General features: G+C 43.1%; 1 protein-coding gene and 1 pseudogene across 3 annotated transcripts in view; both read right to left on the bottom strand.

The window, feature by feature from the left end:
• The window catches only part of INPP4B (inositol polyphosphate-4-phosphatase type II B), a 514,637-nt gene that overhangs the window by 6,529 nt on the left and 485,437 nt on the right, over positions 1–22,671 (bottom strand). The gene's annotated exons all lie outside the window — the stretch shown is intronic.
• Positions 6,308–6,458, bottom strand: LOC115652978 (annotated as a pseudogene).

Below are 22,671 nucleotides of genomic sequence, written 5' to 3'. Positions count from 1 at the left end.
AATTCTTCCCAAGGTGACTGGACATGAGTCAGGCAGATAAGAAAAACTAAAGACCTTATCCAAAGCCCACTGACATCAAAAGAAAAACTCCCATTGACTTCAGAGCAAGACATTCTTTTATGCCAACTCTCCTCACTTATTACTGAGCAGCATCAGTTTTCCAAGCTATGGATCTTTTAAGATTCTATTTTGGTTTTTTTTTGCTTACTTAGGGCTTATCTACATCACAAAGTTGCAGCGCTGGTGAGGGGGTTACAGCGCTGCAACTTAGGAGGTGTACACATCTGCAGGGCATCACCAGCGCTGCAACTCCCTGTTTGCAGCGCTGGCCGTATTCCCGTTTTGTCTCGGGTGTAGAGGATCCAGCGCTGGTGATCCAGTGCTGGTAATCAAGTGTAGACACTTACCAGCGCTTTTCTTGACCTCCGTGGAATAAGCAGGTATCCCAGCATAACTGAGGAAGCCTCTGGTAATCAAGCAGGTCTCCTTCCCCGGTTTGCTCTTGCGTTCCCCGAACCCCCGAGCAAGCAGGTCTCCTTCCCTGCGGTTTGCTCTCGCGTTCCCCGAATCCCTGAGCAAGCAGGTCTCCTTCCCTGCAGTTTGCTCTCGCGTTCCCCGAATCCCCGAGCAAGCAGGTCTCCTTCCCTGCGGTTTGCAGGGGGGTTCGGGGAACGCGAGAGCAAACCGCGGCGAAGCTGGTCTCCTTTCCCGGTTTGCTCTCGCGTTCCCCGAACCCCCCTGAAAACCGCAGGGAAGGAGACCTGCTTGCACGGGGGTTCGGGGAACGCGAGAGCAAACCGGGGAAGGAGACCAGCTTCGCCGCGGTTTGCTCTCGCGTTCCCCGAACCCCCCTGCAAACCGCAGGGAAGGAGACCTGCGGTTTGCAGGGGGGTTCGGGGAACGCGAGAGCAAACCGCGGCGAAGCTGGTCTCCTTCCCCGGTTTGCTCTCGCGTTCCCCGAACACCCGTGCAAGCAGGTCTCCTTCCCTGCGGTTTGCAGGAGGGTTCGGGGAACGCGAGAGCAAACCGCGGCGAAGCTGGTCTCCTTCCCCGGTTTGCTCTCGCGTTCCCCGAACCCCCGAGCAAGCAGGTCTCCTTCCCTGCGGTTTGCAGGGGGGTTCGGGGAACGCGAGAGCAAACCGCGGCGAAGCTGGTCTCCTTCCCCGGTTTGCTCTCGCGTTCCCCGAACCCCCGTGCAAGCAGGTCTCCTTCCCTGCGGTTTGCAGGGGGGTTCGGGGAACGCGAGAGCAAACCGCGGCGAAGCTGGTCTCCTTCCCCGGTTTGCTCTCGCGTTCCCCGAACCCCCCTGCAAACCGCAGGGAAGGAGACCTGCTTGCACGGGGGTTCGGGGAACGCGAGAGCAAACCGGGGAAGGAGACCAGCTTCGCCGCGGTTTGCTCTCGCGTTCCCCGAACCCTCCTGCAAACCGCAGGGAAGGAGACCTGCTTGCAGGTGGGTTCGGGGAACGCGAGAGCAAACCGCGGCGAAGCTGGTCTCCTTCCCCGGTTTGCTCTCGCGTTCCCCGAACACCCGTGCAAGCAGGTCTCCTTCCCTGCGGTTTGCAGGAGGGTTCGGGGAACGCGAGAGCAAACCGCGGCGAAGCTGGTCTCCTTCCCCGGTTTGCTCTCGCGTTCCCCGAACCCCCGAGCAAGCAGGTCTCCTTCCCTGCGGTTTGCAGGGGGGTTCAGGGAACGCGAGAGCAAACCGCGGCGAAGCTGGTCTCCTTCCCCGGTTTGCTCTCGCGTTCCCCGAACCCCCGTGCAAGCAGGTCTCCTTCCCTGCGGTTTGCTCTCGCGTTCCCCGAATCCCTGAGCAAGCAGGTCTCCTTCCCTGCAGTTTGCTCTCGCGTTCCCCGAATCCCCGAGCAAGCAGGTCTCCTTCCCTGCGGTTTGCAGGGGGTTCGGGGAACGCGAGAGCAAACCGCGGCGAAGCTGGTCTCCTTCCCCGGTTTGCTCTCGCGTTCCCCGAACCCCCGTGCAAGCAGGTCTCCTTCCCTGCGGTTTGCAGGGGGGTTCGGGGAACGCGAGAGCAAACCGGGGAAGGAGACCAGCTTCGCCGCGGTTTGCTCTCACATTCCCCGAACCCCCCTGCAAACCGCAGGGAAGAAGACCTGCTTGCAGGTGGGTTCGGGGAACGCGAGAGCAAACCACGGCGAAGCTGGTCCCCTTCCCCGGTTTGCTCTCGCGTTCCCCGAACACCCGTGCAAGCAGGTCTCCTTCCCTGCGGTTTGCAGGAGGGTTCGGGGAACGCGAGAGCAAACCGCGGCGAAGCTGGTCTCCTTCCCCGGTTTGCTCTCGCGTTCCCCGAACCCCCCCTTGAAGCCGCCCAACAGCGCTGCAGTGTGGCCACATCTAACACCACTTGCAGCGCTGTTTGCTGTAAGTGTGGCCAATCTGCAGCGCTGGCCCTATACAGCTGTACTAATACAGCTGTAACAACCAGCGCTGCAAAATTGTAGATGTAGACATACCCCCAGAAGGCTGAGCTTTCCTTGAAAAAGTGAGCATGCTACATAGTCAGCATAGGTGCCCTTCTTGAGCTTGAATGGCATTAAAAACAAACAATACTTTCTGGTGATTTGGGCTCTGAATTATATAGAGATTCTAAATTGTTCAGGAATTCTGCTGAAATATTAAATCCTGTGGAAAAGGCAGGAGCTTGATTCACAGGTGTAGTGGAAAGAGATGGCGGGTGCCGAATGCTGCTGTCCAGCTCAGTGTAAATTGAGCTGCAGAGGACAGATTTTACTTACAGTCTGGTCAGAAGTTCCCACCAGCAGAGAGTCAGGTGTAGCACAGCCTCATTCTGCTATGCCCCCCCATCTCCCCAAATAAGCTCCTCTCCACCTCCTACTTTCTCCTTCACTAGTGTGAAAGTAGAATGAATTATATTGTAAAAATAAGAATGGATTAAAGAAATGTTGTATGTACCTTTAAGCAGAAATAAGAAATGCTGAAATACAGGTGCCAGGAAAAGAAACATTAGACATAAACAATGGTGCTAATGGCGAAACATTAACAGAAGATTGGTAATAGTTAGTAAGGAAATAAGATAAGTTTACCTGGGCTAGGCATGCATATCAGATTCTGCTTCCTTTATTAACTTGTTAAGTTCTCGCCCTTTTATCTGTATAAATAAGATAGTTTGTGTCTTGCATGGTGCTCACATTATCTGACTGTTGTTAGCAGAGCACTGTGCTAATAAAACAGAGTGGTCTGACAAACTGTGAGTCCTGAGTCTAACTTTGACAACTTGGAGGTTCCACTGAGATGGCAACCGTCTTCACTGGGGTTGTGTGATTCCTGACCGTTTTTGTAGGACAACTGTGGCAACCGGCACCTGGGCATTTGGCCCAAGCGGTCTTCCACCAGAACGGAAAGGCGCACGACCACAGTGAAGTCTACGCCATCGAACCTGTTGGTTCCCACTCTGTTCTGGTAGGGATCCCGGAATCTGATATCAGGAATCTGGTCAGGTAATTATTTCTGTGTTTTGTCTGGACTGAGGACTGTCCTGTCTCTGTGTCTATCTGTCCTCCTGTGGAGTGTTTGAGTCTGGGTGCCGTCTCCATTCGGAGATCGGCCGACCAAGGGTTTCTGTCCCCACGTTCCGAGTGAGTGGAATCTGCACAATTGCAGCTGCACTGCACTTGGTGTGAAAGCAAGGGCGATTGAGGCAGTAGCCTGTGGGCTCCTTTTGCGTGTTGCACCAGGCATTGCTCTGACGAACTCGAATTTCCTTCTTGTGTGATTGGTGTGTGAAGTCCTCCTGTATGGGTAACCAGATGTCTAAGTCAGGACAGTTCCCTAAACGAACGCCGGCTCATTTTATGTATTTAGGATGGGTTCGGACTCTTGTAAATTTCTGGAAAAATGGTCTAGGCTAACTCAGGGGGATCCCAAAACTCAGTGGCCACTGTTAAAATCGTGGAACAAAGACCGAGTGGATGTCTTAAAGGACAAACTCGGCCAACCTAAAACTAAATTGGCTAAAGGAGAGGTTAATTGTTTCATGCAGTGGTGGGAAGAGGCAAACCATAGGTGGACAAAATCAAAACTCGCCTCTCTCAAATATTGAAATAATAAGTTAAAAGCTTTATTAAAAGCCTCCTGTCCCACCACCAGCCCACCAGACTGAGCGCTCCCCTATACCCAGTTCTCAAAAACCCCCCACCCCGGATCGATCCAACCCCCTTCATACTCCCATCTCATTGTAAAAAAAGGACAAAAATCCCCTTGTTCTGTTCCCCTTTGTTGTCTGCCTCAGAAACCGATTCTTTAGTGTTCCACTACCAATTCAGCAAGCGGGGGCTCCTCAACTAGCCCGCACCCTTCCTGGTCCCTTTCCTTGAACATTTCTTTCAAAATTGTGAAGTGACCACAATATCACTCACAAACGGTTCATTGGAAAAAAGTAGGATCGGGCCCAGAAAAGCAGGCAAGCAACAGATAAAGAAACTGAAAAACAGGTTGGAAGCCCTAAGGGCATAGTGTCAGGAGTAAGAAAAGCGGTAAGTGCAGGCATGAACCCCTGGAACAATACTTAAAATGGTGAAATCTGAGGTGATAAAGGTGTCATTTTGAGAGATAAGCAAGTGATTTAAGGAAACAGAGTGAAAACCTAACTCTACAGAGGCTGGAGAGAAGTAAGCAGTTAAATTGTGTGAAAATGTTAAAAAGGACCATGTTAAAGAGAGAGAATTCTTGGTTTCTTTGCAGTCATTCTGAAGGGAAAATGGACCCTTTTCCAGAAGAATGCCTGTAAATAATCCAAATATATATACAGCTATGTAAAAACAAAGCAGTGTAAAGGAATGTTAAGGCAAAGAAAATGTGTATGTATCTATTTGTCTGTGAAAATATGTAAAGTTCTAAGAATCTAAACCAGCACATCTGGTTTGTAAAACTCCTGTTTTGTAGGTATAAGATAAATTGGTTTTATTTTTAATGCCACTAAACATTCATTTGACTCTTTGGCCATGGCTACACTGGCGCTTTAGAGCGCTGCAACTTTCGCGCTCAGGGGTGTGAAAAAAACACCCCCCTGAGCGCTGCAAGATACAGCGCTGTAAAGCCTCAATGTAATCAGTGCCGCAGCACTGGAAGCGCGGCTCCCAGCGCTGCAAGCTACACCCGTAAGGGATGTGGTTTACGTGCAGCGCTGGGAGAGCTCTCTCCCAGCGCTGGCACGCCGACCACACTCACACTTCAAAGCGCTGTCAAGTGTAGCCATACCGTTTAATTCAAAGTTGCAAAACTGACAGACCTTTTTGCAAGACACAGGTAGTTAGTGTTGTTTAACTTTGGGATTTAGCATTTAACCCTTAAGGAGTAACTTGATTCTTTACAAAATTTAAAATGTTTTTAAATAAAGACCAAGTCATGGCTGCAATAGGGCAGTCAAAATCAGGAAAATAGGGAGAGATTCGGCAGACGTGTTTGGTTTCTTTTTTTGTAATAATAGCAGATAAGAGCTGTAGTGAAAGAATAAGAAATGAACAGTGATCCTCTGAAGCAACAGCAAAGGTGAGGTGCACAAAACAAAAAGAAGCAATGTTAAAAACACTGAGCCTTAAAATGGCTCTGTGTAATCAGACTGTCACTTTGATAAGGGTACATGAAAACTCTGAAACAACAAAAGAAACAGTTACACCTTATGCAAAAATTGATATGGCTAATGTTTAAAAAAAAGTTGTAGTATAGAAGGAATGTGCATTTTCCCTGGACATGTGCAGTGTATATTGTAGAAAGGGGTAAAAGAAATGCAAATGAAATGTGCTACTGAATTAAAATCCTATTAGGGCTCCAAAAAGAGCCGCAATAGACTGTGTTTTCTTTTACAGATCTCTGTGTTTTTTTTAAGCAGGAGTTGAAAGTGGAAAGAAATCAAAACTCTGGTGGAAGTTGATTGTGTCCCTTTTAAGGGTATGGCTACACTTGACATTTCAAAGCGCTGCCGTGGCAGCGCTTTGAAGTGTGAGTGTGGTCAGAGCGCCAGTGCTGGGAGAGAGCTCTCCCAGCGCTGCACGTAAACCACATCCCTTACGGGTGTAGCTTGCAGCGCTGGGAGCCACGCTCCCAGCGCTGCAGCACTGATTACACTGAGGCTTTACAGCGCTGTATCTTGCAGCGCTCAGAGGGGTGTTTTTTCACACCCCTGAGCGCAGAAGTTGCAGCGCTGTAAAGTGCCAGTGTAGCCATGGCCCAAGATAGAGTCTCTGAGCTCTGCCGATAGCTTTGAATCCAAAAGCCAAGCCTGTCTTGATGCAAATTACCTAACTGATAAAGGAAGGTGATAACTGCCAGCACAAAAGAAATTGCCTAAATAAAAGACATGGTATAACAAGATCCCTTTAAGAGATTTGATGCTGAATGTTATTGTTAAATTAAGTTTTCAACTAGCAATAATCGTGCCTCGGATTAACCTTATGAGCTACGATACTGCCAGTAAACATTGAAATAAATTTAATGTTAGTAAGTACCCCTGTGACAACGTATAGTGTGTATGATTTTTGGAAAAATCCTTGAAGGTAATATGGTTATGATGCTTCTCAGCTATTACCTGTGAATAAACTTAAAGCTTAACACAGCAGGAAAAACATTACAAACTTGGTCTGCTATAGAAGAAGAAAAACTTGAGGTACACCACCTCATGAATTTAATAACTAAACAATGGAATAATTTCTCCATAACCCTTAAAAAGTAGAACCCATTAAAACCTGGCCTGACTATAGAACAAAAAAAACACAGGAAAATATGAGGGTAATTCCTCTGTTTTGCCTGCAATCAGCAAGGGTATTTGTAAAAGAAAGGAATCTTTTAAGCGATAATCAATTCCACCCTGAAAGGAGTAGAAAAATCTTGTTTTTGTCTTTCAGAAAATCAGAAAAAGCTAATACCAGCTACAGAACAACCTATTACAAAAACAAATGAAAGTAAAAAAACATACTTCAATAGCTATGGAATGTACTGAAATGCAGATATTTAGAACATAAGATGTTTTGGGTAATATCAGAAACTATTAAGGTTTTGATGCATCTGTTAAAGCAAAGGAAAAATCATTGTTTGATACCTATCAATATAAAAAAATGCAGTATGTCTCCAGTACGGTGAGACAAAATTTGTTAAGTGAAGAAACTGTTAAAATCGCACATCAACAGGCTCTGGAAGCAAAGATATGGAAGGTTAGCCCACTCCCCAGATTGCACCTGGGATCTTTCTGGCTGTCCTGGACCTCAAGCCAGTGGAATGGGGAGAAAGGGAAACTATTGGACACCAGAGGTTGTACCAAGTGGACTCCTCAAAAGTGGGTATGCTTATCCATGCCTGCTGCTCCAAAGCCCTGTAGTAAAGACATTTCACTAGAATCCTATATGTGGGATAAAATGAATTATGAGATCAAAGTACTGTATAATGGGCTATGTGTATGTGTTAATTCTTGGGGAAAAGTGTTTTAAAAGGATAAAAGTGTTAGCAACCCACCAGAAGACAAATGTAAACGTAATGTAAGTACTGTGTTTACCAGTTGCCACAATAACAACAACAAAAAGTCTTAGCTTACTGTAAGCACTGATTTAGCTGAGTTCTCTTATCAATCTTGGCATTAAATGGCAAACAGTTACCAATCATCTGTTAAAGGTAAAAAGAAACATAGTTCCTTAAAAAAAAAAAAAAAAAAGGTGGGAAACGGAACCATTCATATTATACACACAAATGGGGACATGTTAAGAATTGCCACTGCAGAAAAACATAACAGCTTACCATTGGTATAACATTTTCTGTATGGTCTCCCACAACTACTGGCATACTGATGTTACTACCCCTAATTGTTTTTGGTTTTAAATTGTATGTGTTTAATTGAAATGTTTAAAATGTGCGGGTGGATAAAACAAATGTGTGCAAAGCTAAAGCCACAGGCCCAAATCACCTCCCAGTATTTTCTATTACGTGGACTAAATAGAATTGACACTGGCAATTAATAATCTTAGTGTCAAAAAGGGGATATGCAGGAGCAGGATTTTATAATGTCCCATAAGAATTTAAGTATGATTTAATATCATCCTGTCAGCCACCCTTTTTAAATAGCAGAAAGAAATGACCCTCTGGGACTATAAGATTCTATTTTCCCACATGCATTACAAATTGGGCCCTCTCTAACTCTTTGTTTTAAGATTTAGGTAGTAAGAGACAGGATTCTCTATTGTGTCTATGTTAAGTAAATTAGAGAAACATTGAAGGCCTGGGTCTCAATGTAAATTGTCTTGGTTATTAATTATAAAACTTAGCAAGGTTTAATTTGCAATGCCTTTTTGTTCGATATAAAATACTGCTGTTTGTATTCTCAATCTGTTTGTGTAAATGAGGAATGCACGCATCAGGAAAAGATAAGGTGTGAAGGCCATTGTTATAGCCAGAGTCAAGGAAGAAGTAGTAAAGAGTCTTAAAGAACATCAAAGAATCATCAGACACTGCTTACTAGCCAGCCGGCTGTTAAACTGTCTGGCATCTCAGAGTGGATACACGCTTCGCAGTGTAAGAATGCACCACCACCAGCGAACCAATCACCACCTCAGGACCATGCAGAGTCAATTTTGACTCCAGAAGAAGATGTAGAGGAACAGCCTGCAATACCTTACAATCTACGTTCTCCTAAGGGTTGCCAGAAGCAGACGACGACCTAAAGCAAGGCCCAAGAAGCAGCAGTAGCAAGCCTAGCGCCTGCTGCCTGGTGGACATAAAATCGTGACTGTGGTTCCCTCAGTTGAGGTTGTCAGAACCAGAAGGGCCCTGCCTCCAACATGTGCCTCTGGTGACACCTGTTCCTCAGCTGCTGGTGTCGTAAGGTCTGGGGAATCCACAATGACAATTCTTTTATCCAGCAGCAAGTGTGGATAGCTCAGACCCCTGATATTTCTAAATGCTGGGTCTGCAGCCACATCCCAGCCACTCTCAAGCTGCTGTTCCTGTCCTGGCTATCCCACTCAATTCCCCAGACCTCACTGGAGGACCTCGTCCATTTAACACAATATGGAACAGCAATGACACCAGGGAAGAGACTATTGGCAGTTCCTTTATCCTACTTGGGGGTGTAATACACCATACAAAAAGGCTCCTGAGGTTACAAGCAGTAGTTAAAATAATGGCAAATAAAATTGGAGAAAGTTTACAAGCCCTGGCCAAAGAAACAGGGGCGATCTGACAGATGGCCCTCCAAAACCATCAGGCATTGAACATAGTGCTGGTGGCCAAAGGAGGGTACTGTGCTCTCATTGGAAAACAACACCAATGAGGTAACAGATCGCGCTAGCCACTTAGAACAAATCACATATCTTCCCCATAAAGAGCCGAGTTCTTTATGGAAGTGGCTAAGTAACCTGTTCAATTTCTCTGGCATAAGAAACTGGTTGTTTCAGGGAGCCCTGACTATCCTGTTTGGAATCCTAATAATTTTTGTATGTTTTCAGTCAGTTTCCTGTTGTATCCAAAATTGTATAAGGCATGCCATGCAGGTGACTGCCCCAGAACAGAGTGCTAATATGATGATTTTGAATATCACTGATGAACAAAGAGATAAAGAATATGTGGAACCCAGTAAAATGTTGGTCATGGTGAAAGCTTGACCAAAAAGAGGGATTGTGAAAGTAGAATGAATTATACTGTAAAAATAAGAATGGATTAAGAAATATTGTATGTAACTTTAAGCAGAAATAAGAAATGCTGAAATACAGGTGCCAGGAAAAGAAACATTAGGCATAAACAATGGTGCTAATGGCGAAATATTAACAGAAGATCAGTAATAGTTGGTAAGGAAATAAGATATGCATGCCTAGTCCAGGTAAATTTATCAGATTCTGCTTCCTTTGTTATCTTGTTAAGTTCTCGCTCTTTTATCTGTATAAATAAGATAGTTTGTGTCTTGCATGGTGCTCACATTATCTGGGTGTTATTAGCAGAGCGCTGTGCTAATAAAACAGAGTGGTCTGACAAACTGTGAGTCCTGAGTCTAACTTTGACACTGGATGACATAGTTGCCTTCTCCCAGGTTTGTGGAATATAAATAAACAGCCTTATTTAAAAAGAATACAATTCAAAACACTTCAGCAACTACACACATGTAACTACAAAAAACAAACCTATCTTTTTGTACTTACAACTGGGAAACAAAAAATTAAAAAGCAGAAAATAAAGAAATCCTTCCCATAGCCGAGAAAGAGACAGGCAGAAGACCAAAAAACAAAGGACTTAGACACAACTTCCCTCCACCCAGATTTAAAAAAGTTTTGTTTCTTGATTGTTCCTCTGGTCAGGTGTTTCAGGTTTCTTCTTTTCAGGTGTAAAAAACATTAACCCTTAGCTATCTGTTTATAACAGTGCCAGAAGAGACTGTCATTATATGGGAAGAATTCTCTAATGTAAAACTCTGAGGGTATGTCCAGACTACCTGCCATATCGGCGGCTAGCAATCAATTTTTTCGGGGATCAATATATCGCATCTCATCTAGACACGATATATCGATCCCCGAACGCGCTCCTGTCGACTCCAGAACTCCACCGGAGCAAGTGGCAGTAGCGGAGTCGACACGGGGAGCCGCGGACATCAATCCTGCATCGTGAGGACCCCAGGCAGCTACACTATTCACGTAGCTGAAGTTGCGTATCTTAGATCAATACCCCCCCGGTGTAGACCAGCCCTGAGCTGCCTTAATTTCATAGCAGAAAGTAACTGGGCAGACAGGAGAATCTAGCTCTAGATAAATAAAGATGCAATTTTAAACACTGCAAAGTTAAGTCGTAAATGTATCTTAGTTTATAGTTACCAATCTGCTATTGCATCACCAACTCCAAAGGAGAAGTGTATTACTCTCTACGATTGTCTTTGACAAACATATTTAAACTTGGAAAAGTTCCTTTGAGACGGAGTTGTGAACTTCACTGTACACTAACTGAAACACAATTCTTAAATATATCTCTTGAATTTCACTGCTAGAAACTGAAATGATCAAACTGTCCCATTTTGGCCTTAGCTTACATGAGGGAATTGTTTTGAGGTTTCAAATCTAAAGTTTTCCCCTAGTCCTTGATTCTCAGTATGTCGTCAGCACAACAACCTATGCTGTCTCAGAGCACTTCTGAATATGTACCAAAGAGCAGAGAAGAGGGTTTCAAAAAGCACAAATAAGATTTATTTCATAGCTGAGTCGAGAAGCAATGTTGTTTTTTTAAGATGAAGAGGATAATGCTCATTAATCAGACACATCTGGGGCTGCAAATACCTCTTCAACCCTATAATTCTCTTTCTATACGATTTTATTTCAGGTTGTTTTACCTGAGACTTACCACACTGAGGATCCATCAAGCCATCCAAGGGTGCTCTAAGTCTAAAATCTAGACTTTCCAGCTTCATCTTCCAGCCACTGAATTACCTTTCTCTGCTAGCCTGAAGAGCCAATTATTTAATATTTGTTCCCAAAGTAAGTACTTACAGACTGTAATCAAGTCACCCCTTAATCTTCTCTTTAAGATAAATAGATTGAACTCCTTGAATCAATGACTATTAAGCATGCTTTCTAATCCTTTAATCATTCTCGTGGCTCTTCTCTGAACCCTCTCCAATTTATCAACGTCTTTCCTGAAGTGTGGACACCAGAACTGGACACAGTATTCCTGCCGTGGGTCACATCAGTGACAAATACAAAGGTAAAATAACCTCTCTACTCCTACTTGAAATTCCCTTGGTAACAATCAGGATCCAGACACTCCAAGGGGAGAACAGGGGATTGAGCCCCAAAGAATAAACAGTCAATCAACTGTACACGACATTATTGTGCTATAAAATAAGTCAAGTAAGTTCTATTGTGAAAGCTTGTAATGTTCTAAACTTGATAATCATTATGAGCTTCGTATGCAGGCTATGGTTATGAATGTAAAAACACTGGCAGGACGGATTTGGGGAGACTCGGGACAGGAAGGGCTGTTAGTGCCCCCTTGCAAGGAGTAGCTAGGCCAGTGGAAGCCAGGGTGCTTGTGGGCAGGCTACTGAGCAGCACGAGCTTATGGGGCACACATGCCTTACTGGTCTGGGTAATCCTCAAAATATCACACCCCTGCTTATGCATCCATGGATCACATTAACTCTTTTGGCCATAGTGCACACTAGGAACTCATGTTCAGCTGACTTCCACCATGACTCACAAGTCTTTTTTTAGAGGCACTGCTTCCCAGGATAGAGCCCCACATTGTGGAACTTGGCCTATATTCTTTGGTTGAATGTATACATCTAGGAAGAGACTAAAATGCATATTGTTGCTTGTGCCCAGTTTACCAAGCAATCTGGATCGCTCTGTATCTGTAACCTGTTCTCTTCATTATTTACCAGTACCTCAAAGTTTGTGTCATCTGCACACTTTATCAGCAATGATTCTCTCCCCACCCTCCCCAGATCACTGATAAAAATGTTAAGTAGAGTAGAACCAAGAACTGATCCTGGAAGGACCCACAAGAAACATACCCAATGATTCCTCGTTAACAATTAACTTTTGAAACCTAGCAGTTAGCCAATTTTTAATCTGCTTAATGTATGCTATGTTACTTCTATATCCTTCTAACATTTTAAGCAAAATGTCATGCACCTTTCAGAACCCTAAATATGTTACATCCACACTCTTACCTTTATCAATCAAACTTGTAATCTCAAGAAAAAAGATTTCAAGTTAGTTTGACAATCTATTACCTACAAACCATGGTCTTTGGCATTAATTACATTACCTCCCTTTAATTCTTTATTTATTGAATCCTGTATCAGTCACTCCACTATTCTGCCCTAGAATAATGTTAGACTGACAGGCCTATGATTACCTAGGTCATCCGGTTTGCCCTTTTTTAATATAGGCATAACATTAGCTTTCTTCTGGCCTTCTGGAACTTCCTTGGTATTTCAAAATGTATAGAGAATCAACAAGATGGTCCAGTGATCTCCTCAGCCAGCTCTTTCAAAACTCTTAGATATACGTTATCTGGACCTACTGATTTTAAAATGTCTTACTTTACTAGCCGCTGATTAACATCATCCTGAGACATTAGTGGAATGGAAAGAGCGTTATCATCACTATATGATACGACTACATAATCTTTTTTCCCCCCAAATACAAAACAGAAATATTTATTGAACACGTCTGTCTTTTCTGAATTATTTGCCATATTTGTTAGTAACAGGCTGTGTCATAAACAGATAGCTAAGGGTTAATGTCCCTTTCACCTGAAGCACCTGACCAGAGGACCAATCAGGAAACCGGATTTTTTCAACTTTGGGTGGAGGGAATTTTGTGTCTGAGGTCTTTGTCTGCCTGCCTGCTTTCTCTGAGCTTTGGAGAAGTAGTTTCTGCTTTCTAATCTTCTGTTTCTAAGTGTAAGGACAAAGAGATCAGATAGTAAGTTATATGGTTTCTTTTCTTTGGTATTTGCATGAATATAAGTGCTGGAGTGCTTTCATTTGTATTCTTTTTGAATAAGGCTGTTTATTCAATATTCTTTTAAGCAATTGACCCTGTATTTTGTCACCTTAATACAGAGAGACCATTTGTATGTATTTTTTCTTTCTTTTTTATATAAAGCTTTCTTTTAAGACCTGTTGGAGTTTTCTTTTCTGGGAAATTTCAGGGAAATTGAGTCTGTACTCACCAGGGAATTGGTGGGAGGAAGAAATCAGGGGGAGATCTGTGTGTGTTGGATTTGCTAGCCTGATTTTGCATTCCCTCTGGGTGAAGAGGAAAGTGCTTTTGTTTCCAGGACTGGGAACGGAGAGGGGGAGTCACTCTGTTTGGATTCACAGAGCTTGTGTCTGTGTATCTCTCCAGGAGCACCTGGAGGGGGGAAGGGAAAAAGGATTATTTCCCTTTGTTGTGAGACTCAAGGGATTTGGGTCTTGGGGTCCCCAGGGAAGGTTTTTCAGGGGGACCAGAGTGCCCCAAAACACTCTAATTTTTTGGGTGGTGGCAGCAAGTACTAGGTCCAAGCTGGTAACTAAGCTTGGAGGTTTTCATGCTAACCCCCATATTTTGGACGCTAAGGTCCAAATCTGGGACTAAGGTTTGACAGGCTGCACACAGCTTTTGGCACTATATGGGTTTATACAAGATCAAAATAATTTCTGTGCACCCCTTCAAAATCTTCAAGATCAAGTCTGTTGCTGAATCAATGGAACAGAATGGTAGTACCTGGAATGGCAGACTGCCCAACTGAAGTATCCAAAGGAATAATGGGATAACCGGTGTTGAATGATAAAGTTGATACATTAAGGAACATGTCAAAGCTGTATACATTTTAACCAAAACTGAAGGTTTTTTCTGTATTTCTAATAGAAGATGTGACAGAACAACAACCCGGGTAAATTTCTGCATCAAAGCCTTATGAATCATAGGACTGGAAGGGACCTCTAGAGTCATCTAGTCCAGTTTGCTGGACTAAGTATTATCTAGGCCATGGGTGGGCAAACTTTTTGGCCCGAGGGCCACATCTGAGTGGAGAAATTGCATGCAGGGCCATGAATATAGGGCTAGGGCGTGGGAGGGAGTGCGGGGTGTAGGAGGGGTGCAGTGTGCAGGAAGGGGCTGGGGCGCGGGAGGGAGTGCGGGGTATAGGAGGGGGTGCAGGAGGGGGTGCAGTGTGCAGGAAGGGGCTGGGGTGCAGAAGAGGTGCAGTATGTACAAGGGGGCTCAGGGCAGGAGTTGGGGTAAAGGAGGGGGTGCAGCGTGTGGGAGATGGCTCAGAGCAGAGGGTTGGGGTGCAGGAGGGGTGCAGCAGGGGGTTCAAGGCGGGGGGGTTGGGGTGTGGGAGGGCTATAGTTTGTCCATGCCTGATCTAGACCATCCCTATGAATGATTCATGTTTAGATGTGTCACCGGAAATACCAATAAATACAAAAAACTTTCCTTAATCTCTTAGACAATATCAAATGCAGAAAAAGCCATTGTAAGCTAATATGAACCACTCTGATGCCTATTTCAGCATAAGCTTTCGTGGGCTACAGCTAACCCTAACCGTAGCCCACGAAAGCTTATGCTGAAATAAATTTGTTAGTCTCTAAGGTGCCACAAGTACTCCTATTCTTTTTGCGGATACAAACTAACATGGCTGCTACTCTGAAACCTGCTGCCTATATGATCTACTGATTTACAAAGACCATCTAGAGCGGGAGTGGACAATAGTTTTCGCAGGTGGGCTACTCCTCGAATTTTGGTAAGTGGTCACGGGCCACACATTTCTACTACATTAATGGAAGGGGTGCGGGGTCTGGGAGAGAGTTTGGGTGCAGGAGGGAGTTCCAGGCTGGTGCAGAGTATTGGAGGGGGTATGGGGTCTGTGAGGGAGTTTGGGTGCAGGAGAGGGTTCTGACCTGGGCAGGGGGTTGGGGTGTGAGGTGCAGGATCTGGCCAGGAGGCACTTACCACAGGTGGTTCCAAGCCGGCAGCGCAGCAGGGCTCAGGCAGGCTGCCTGCCTGCATGCTGTGGCCCTATGCTGCTCCTGGAAGCGGCTGCGGCTGGCTGCTGCTGGCACATCTCTGCATGCCCCTTGAGGGGAAGGAGGCAGCAGGTCTCTGTGTGCTGTCTGCGCCTGCAAGCACCACCCCTGCAGCTCCCATTGGCCAGTTTCCACCCAATGGAAGCTGTGAGGATTGTGCTGCGGGCGGGGGCAGTGCACGGAGCTGCCTCCCCCCCACCAGGGGTGCACAGAAATGTGCCAGCAGCAGCTGGCAACTTCCTGGAGCAGCATGGGACCACAGCAGGCAGGTAGGCAGCCTGCCTGAGCACCCCGCTGCGCCGTGGGACTTTTAGCGGCCTGGACACAGTGATTGCGAGGGGCAGAGGAGGCTGGACAGAAATGTTAGTCAAGGTGAGCTGGACAGAAATGTTAGATCATATTGAAATGTTAGGCCTGTATTTTGCTCACTCCTGATCTAGACCCAAGCCATGAACATTTGGTGGGGCTGGAATAGAGGATCTTCTAAGGGAGTTAGTAAGTTTAATCAGGAATTTGGAGACAGCTTCCATTCCACAGATTGGCAGTGTACAGTCTAATCCATGTGCACATCCAAGAGTGCAGCACCAGACATTATTTCCTGTTCTCTCTCCTGCCTTATCTACCCTCCTGTTTTTCCTGTTCCAGCCTCTTCTGTTTCCCAGCTCCCTTGTTTTCTCCTCTTTACTCTTCTTTTCGTCTGTCATAAACCTATCTTCTAACTGACACAGCCTATTGCTCTCCACCCCCCTCTCCACCCCCCTTTCCCTCTTCCTTCTCCAGGTAAAGTGCTGGTTGTCCATTCAGTTGACTGACCTGAAATGTCAAGATGTGGTGCTCATAGCAAGATATTCAAACCTTGGAAATTTCAGAAAAGGCCTGATCAAACAACATTCATGCACCATAAATGCCCATCAATGCAATGAGGGTTTGGAATGTGGGATCAGGCCCAAAGAAGACACTAGTTTTGGAAGTGCTCTTTGATCACAGTGAAAGAGTGGCAGGGTTGTAGACTTAAAATACATTTAAATATGAACAAACCCTAGCCTTCACACCGTCATTAAAACCTGGTACTGCTGTTGTGATGGGACAAGCCAAGAATGGGAACACTGCTAGATGAAGCACACCATTCTGGCAGTATTTAATAACTGAAATGGGTTCCATTTACACAATCAGATAAAGCAAAACCATATTGTTTTCTGTGATTACACTGATAAGCTTGGGCTCCTTGGAAAGAATGCCCCTGTCTAACAAAATGCAATTTACTGCAATGGTTTATGTGTAGCTCTCTGAAATTACACAAATCTTTTAATTAAAGAACAATGGTGCTGACTGCAGCAGTCCAACTTTCCCACCAAGATTTGTCAATACACCTTGGCTAGGAATTTCAAAGGAGACTAAAGGAGTTAGGTATCCAACTTCTATTGGCAATCAGTGAAATTGGATGCCTAACTCCCATTTATGCCTTTGAAAAATCTCCTTCAGTCCTGTTCTTCAACACTCCTGCTATTGTCACCTTGCCAGTCTCCTATATCCTGCACTATAACTGCTAATAGTGTCTTTATTCTGTAGTATTTTCAGATCCCCACTGGGGATTAGGTGGAAACCAGTAAACTCATTCCTGCTTGAAACCTGGGGAAAATTTGCACCCAAATATTCAAAAACTAAGGTGACCTACGCTGTTTATATATTTGCTACTGTGTGATGACTAGATGGCTTGGTAGGAAGTTATTTTCCCACTCAACAAATATTTTCATTATTTCAAAAATGTTCCATTCTGCATTGGGATGAGCCTGAAACCTTTTGAAAAAAAAGAGACCCATGCCAGAATAGGTGGGGCACTCATCGGGGATGTGGGAAACCCAGATTTAAAGTCCACGCTTTGGCTGATTCAAACCACCCCAAATGAGTGCTTTGACCACTAGGCTATTCTGGCAGAGTCTCTTCTCTGACCAGAAATTTCATCAAGAAATATTTCTTGATTTAATTTTCCTTGAAACTGACACTTTCCCACAAAAAGCTTAGTTTTCACAAATTGGCATTTTCTGATGAAAAAACATTGCCTTACCAACTTAGTGAAAAAATAGCACCAAACCACTATTTAGTCTCCCTACCTAATAGCTGAAACAATTTAAATTATAGCTTGATAAAGACAAAAATAAATTACTCTTGAGCTGAGCTAAGGATCTCTTAGCATTTTTTAACAAAAGAAATTCTAACATACAATAAACTACTGTGAGAACAGCTAGAAGAGCCACTTAAATATTTACATGGAAGACATATACAATACAGATCTAGAAAATTACCAAAACAGAAAACTTCCTGGGTGAAATCCCATCCCTGCTGAAGTCAATGTGAGTTTTTTCATTGATTTTATACACCAGGAATGAAATGCATAACTTGTTGAAGTAGAATGTCTGCTAGATTTTTAACTACATCTACTAAGTATAAATATTAAATAATCCAAGGAAAATGGCAACTTTTTAAAGATTTACTCTTTGCTACTCTCCTGGCCCCACTGAAGTCAACGAGAGTTTTGCCACTGACTTCAACAGAGTCAGGATTTCACTCTAGCTCCTCTGTAATAGCACCATGGAAAGGCCTTAACTAGAACCATTACATCAGCTGCTGGACTTTGTGGAGTCAAGTGTTCAATCTGAATGCTGTAGCTATAGTAAAAGTATAAGACTTGTTGCAAAACCATAAAACTAATTTCTATTTCCTATGGTGTTATATAGCCTATAGTGCTGTTTCAAGAACAGACTGTCCATTTTATAATCTCCTTGTTTCTATCTCTGTTCTAAAATCAGTACCAAGACCAGTGAATCCTTTTCTATACATTGTGTTTTGTGTGTGTGCATCCCATGGTCAACTTGGTTGTAGGGGCATTATTTTCAGGATATTTCACTGGGCAGTTTTATCCCAGTGGCACACGTCTCTTTTCCAGGACTCCTATTTTTTACAGATGGTGATCCCTGTCACAAAGAAGCTAAGTACAAGGTCACACAGGAAGTCTGTGGCAGAGCAGAGAATAGAGCCTGGGTTTCCCACATCGTCAGCCAGTACCCCAAACTCTGGGCTACCTTTCTTCTCACATTTCCTGATAAAAAATCTATATCTATGATTCTTCCCGACTGATGAAGAAAGTTAAAATATTTTAGCTATATATATGTCTTACTCTCCTGTGATTTGCTATTATTTACCAATGTGGTTGTTTACATTTAAAAATCTGTCTGAAAATGCTATATAGGCAGGGAGGTAGCATGACTCTGTAGTTAAGATCATGGAGCTAGGAAACGGGGGGGGGGTTTGCAAATTTGGGCAAATCACTTAGTTCCTCAGTTTTCCCATCTGTAAAATGGAGATCACTATTATCATTACTTGACAGTCGCCTTGTTTTGACTGAAAAGATTACTGTGGCAGGGGTATGAAGAGTCTCATGGAGAGTTAGGATTTAAACTTTGCCTGGTTTAGGGTTTGATTACAAAATCTGAAATTCAGCTGAGCCTGTGGCCAATTCGGGAGCAAACTTGTTCTCATTTATGCTTCTGGGTAGAAGCTATGAAAATTCCTGGTTTTCCAGTGACCACAAATCAGGCTGAATTCTTGGATATATGCCCCAACTGAGAAAAGAACCTACAAAATTGGGATAATATTTTCCTTCCTTAATCGGATGAGAATTAGCTAGCTAGTCAGTCAAAATCACACCTCATGCAATTACTGTCACTGCAATGGAGTTTTGGCAGGGATGTATTTGGCCCACTGTTTGTACAATGCATTGAAAATCCATTAAGCCATATGTAAATGCTAAATACATATTATTATTGTTATACTCTTTTTGTATTGAGGTCTCACAGGCTTTGTGCTGACCATGAAAATCCTTTAAAAATAATTCCAGCCACCAAAGTTTTTTCAAAGAGGGGTTTGTTGTTGTTTAGGAGGGTTAAGAAATGTGGAACATCGTGCATTTTATAATAGCATCAGGCAGTCCCTGTCAACGTTTTATTAGAAAAACTGGGGACAAACCTCATAAAAATTAAGATATTGAAATAAAATAAGGCAAAGTGTCATTTAAGAAGGGGAAAAGACTCCTGAACAATTAAATGGCTGTGAATAGTGCTTCAAAACTGCCATTACTTTCTGAATCTTTAAATCTCAGACCTAACTGAAGGATGACACACAATCAAGGACAGAGAGAACTTCTGATGCAAAAACTGGGATTCTTGAGCAGTGAATCCATAGTGCATTTGTAATTCATCTCCTTTTAAATTAAACTGCTTAATGGTTTTTCATGGTTTTTAATAGAATATTGAGGCATACACAAGCAGAGAATTATAAACTGATATTCTCTCTTCTCCTAAAAAGCTTCAGTATAGATCAGGGGCTGGCAACCTTTCGGAAGTGGTGTGCTGAGTCTTCATTTGTTCACTCTGATTTAAGGTTTTGCGTGCCAGTAATATATTTTAACGTTTTTAGAAGGTCTCTTTCTATAAGTCTGTAATATATAATTAAACTACTGTTGTATGTAAAGTAAATAAGGTTTTTAAAATGTTTAAGAAGCTTCATTTAAAATTAAATTAAAATACTGAGCCCCTGAGACCAGTGGCCAGGACCCAGTCAGTGTGAGTGCGACTGAAAATCAGCTCATGTGCTGATAACATTTTTTTTGAAGAGTGAGTCATGAAGGCAGAAACCATTGCATAAAGTTACCAACTATTTCAGTCTCTGAATGTAAATAATGACAGTTCAACTCAAGTTATTTTTGACGAGCACACTGACATTGCTTTCTTTTTAAATGTTATAAACTTGAGTATTTTGAACTTTTGAGAACTGATCTTATCTGGTAGCAGTCTTCCTGTCAGCCTTAGCATCAAAGTTAGTGCACAAGTATGTTTATATAAGTGGAATAAACAAACACATAATTACTTGATAACAGAACCAAAAGTCAAATCACTTCTGCATACTATCTTCCCTCCTGCCTATCCCCTTCAAAGGCAAATGATAGGGTTGACTTGTTAGGGATTGGTTTCAGTGGTAGCTGGGTAAGTTGTATGAGCAAAAAAAAATTAGGAGTCCTTGTGGCACCTTAGAGACTAACAAATTTATTTGGGCATAAGCACATGAAATGAAGGGGATTTCTTTACCAAGTGTGAGGTCAGTCTAATGAGATAAATCAATTAACAGCAGGATACCAAGTATTCAGGAGGAAGACTGGGAGTGGAAACCTAAACAATTTCCCCAATACTAATTTCTCCCTACTGTTACACACACCTTCTTGTCAACTGTCTGTAATGGGCTACTCTCTTACCACTTCAAAAGTTATTTTTCTTCCCTTGGTATCCTACTGTTAATTGATTGGTTTGTTTGTTTGGTAGGGATTGAGATTCTCAAGAGCTAAAAGTGTTTTTATTTGTCCTACCCTCTGTTAATATGCAGATTATAATTTTACGGAACAGTATTTTTTGGGGGAAATTAGAAGAATTGGTGTGCCTGTCTCCTACTTATTGGTTACTAAGGAGAACAGTTGCCTGTACAAACATTGGGAGCTGATGCCAGTGTTCACAAGGAAGAAAGTATCAGAGGGTAGCCGTGTTAGTCTGGATCTGTAAAAGCAGCAAAGAATCCTGTGGCACCTTATAGACTAACAGACGTTTTGGAGCATGAGCTTTCGTGGGTGAATACCCACTTCCTCAGATGCATGTAATGGAGATATCCAGGGGCAGGTATATATATGTGTGCTAGCAAGCAAGCTAGAGATAACGAGGTCAGTTCAATCAGGGAGGATGAGGCCCTGTTCTAGCAGTTGAGGTGTGAAAACCAAGAGAGGAGAAACTGGTTCTGTAATTGGCAAGCCATTCACAGTCTTTGTTCAATCCTGAGCTGATGGTGTCAAATTTGCAGATGAACTGAAGCTCAGCAGTTTCTCTTTGAAGTCTGGTCCTGAAGTTTTTTTGCTGCAGGATGGCCACCTTAAGGTCTGCTATAGAAAGAAGAAAGTGTTTCTCCAAATAGCAACCAGAGTATTTAAAAAGCTTCTGAACTTTTGATCAAGGTGGTTATATGACTATGTCACAACTTTTTTCCTGTCTGTGGTCACCATCGTCCTTGCTCACATTTGTGGTCCCTTTGCCAGCTCTCAGGATGGTACACAATTTCAGTGGGATTCCGCTGAGCAGGTTTCAAATAGGTTCCACTCCTTCCCTTCACCTGCTTATCCCAATTATTGCTACTTATCCATACAACAAAGTTAAGCTTAGTCAGAAACAGACAGTCCATCACTTCATGAGCTCAAATAATGTAAGCTAACAGAAACAAGGTGGAACTTTGTACTTCTTTTCTTCTGCAGTTTTCACAAAGGTTATAAAGGAACAGGTGTAGCAACTGCAGATTTAAGACACAGTGGCCAGCATCTTGTCTACATTCTTGTGTTTGTCAAAGACTTTGGAAACATTTGGAGTAAAGAAAGAGGCACAATATAAAATTCAATCATCATTTAATATATATCACATTCACCTTATTGTGGATGATATTGCACTTTGGGACACTGCAAGATATGTCAGAATTCAGAACCCTCTCTGTTACCTGCTGCTGGTCAATAAGCTATGAAAAACATATATCCATCTGTTCTAGTCTGAACAGATCACCTTTTTTGTCTCCATGTTTAATGCTGTGTTTTATGGGTATCATGGCACTAAAGCCTTCTCTTGGTATCATATTATGTACAGTTGGGCATTTGCACTGTTTATATATTATTAGATTAATTGTATCCTTTTAACTCCTCCACACCATAGGCAAAGCAAATGCCCTAAATTAGACATACAATATTCTTGGCTCAAATACATGGTATTGTGACTGTACTAATTAAAACAAAATTAATGGTGTATGTTTGCAGTCCAACTATTTTGCTTGCCAGATAGCTATCTAAATTAATGTAGAAGCGACTTTCTGGTGCTTGAAATAAAAAAAAAAAAAGACACTTTCCCAGGTATGGTACATTAATGAAGTCTGCAATATAAAATTAAAAAAACCTTAAAATAACTGCTAGGATAGACAGATTCTCAGCTGGTGTTAATTAGGGTAGCTCCATTGACTTCAATGGAACTATGCTCATTTTTACCAGCTGAGAATCTGGCTCCCTGTTTTTGAATTGAATAAAAC

The sequence above is a fragment of the Gopherus evgoodei genome, chromosome 5, assembly GCF_007399415.2.
Source record: "Gopherus evgoodei ecotype Sinaloan lineage chromosome 5, rGopEvg1_v1.p, whole genome shotgun sequence".
Lineage (NCBI taxonomy): Eukaryota > Metazoa > Chordata > Testudines > Testudinidae > Gopherus > Gopherus evgoodei.
This window is presented reverse-complemented; position numbering and strand designations above follow the sequence as displayed.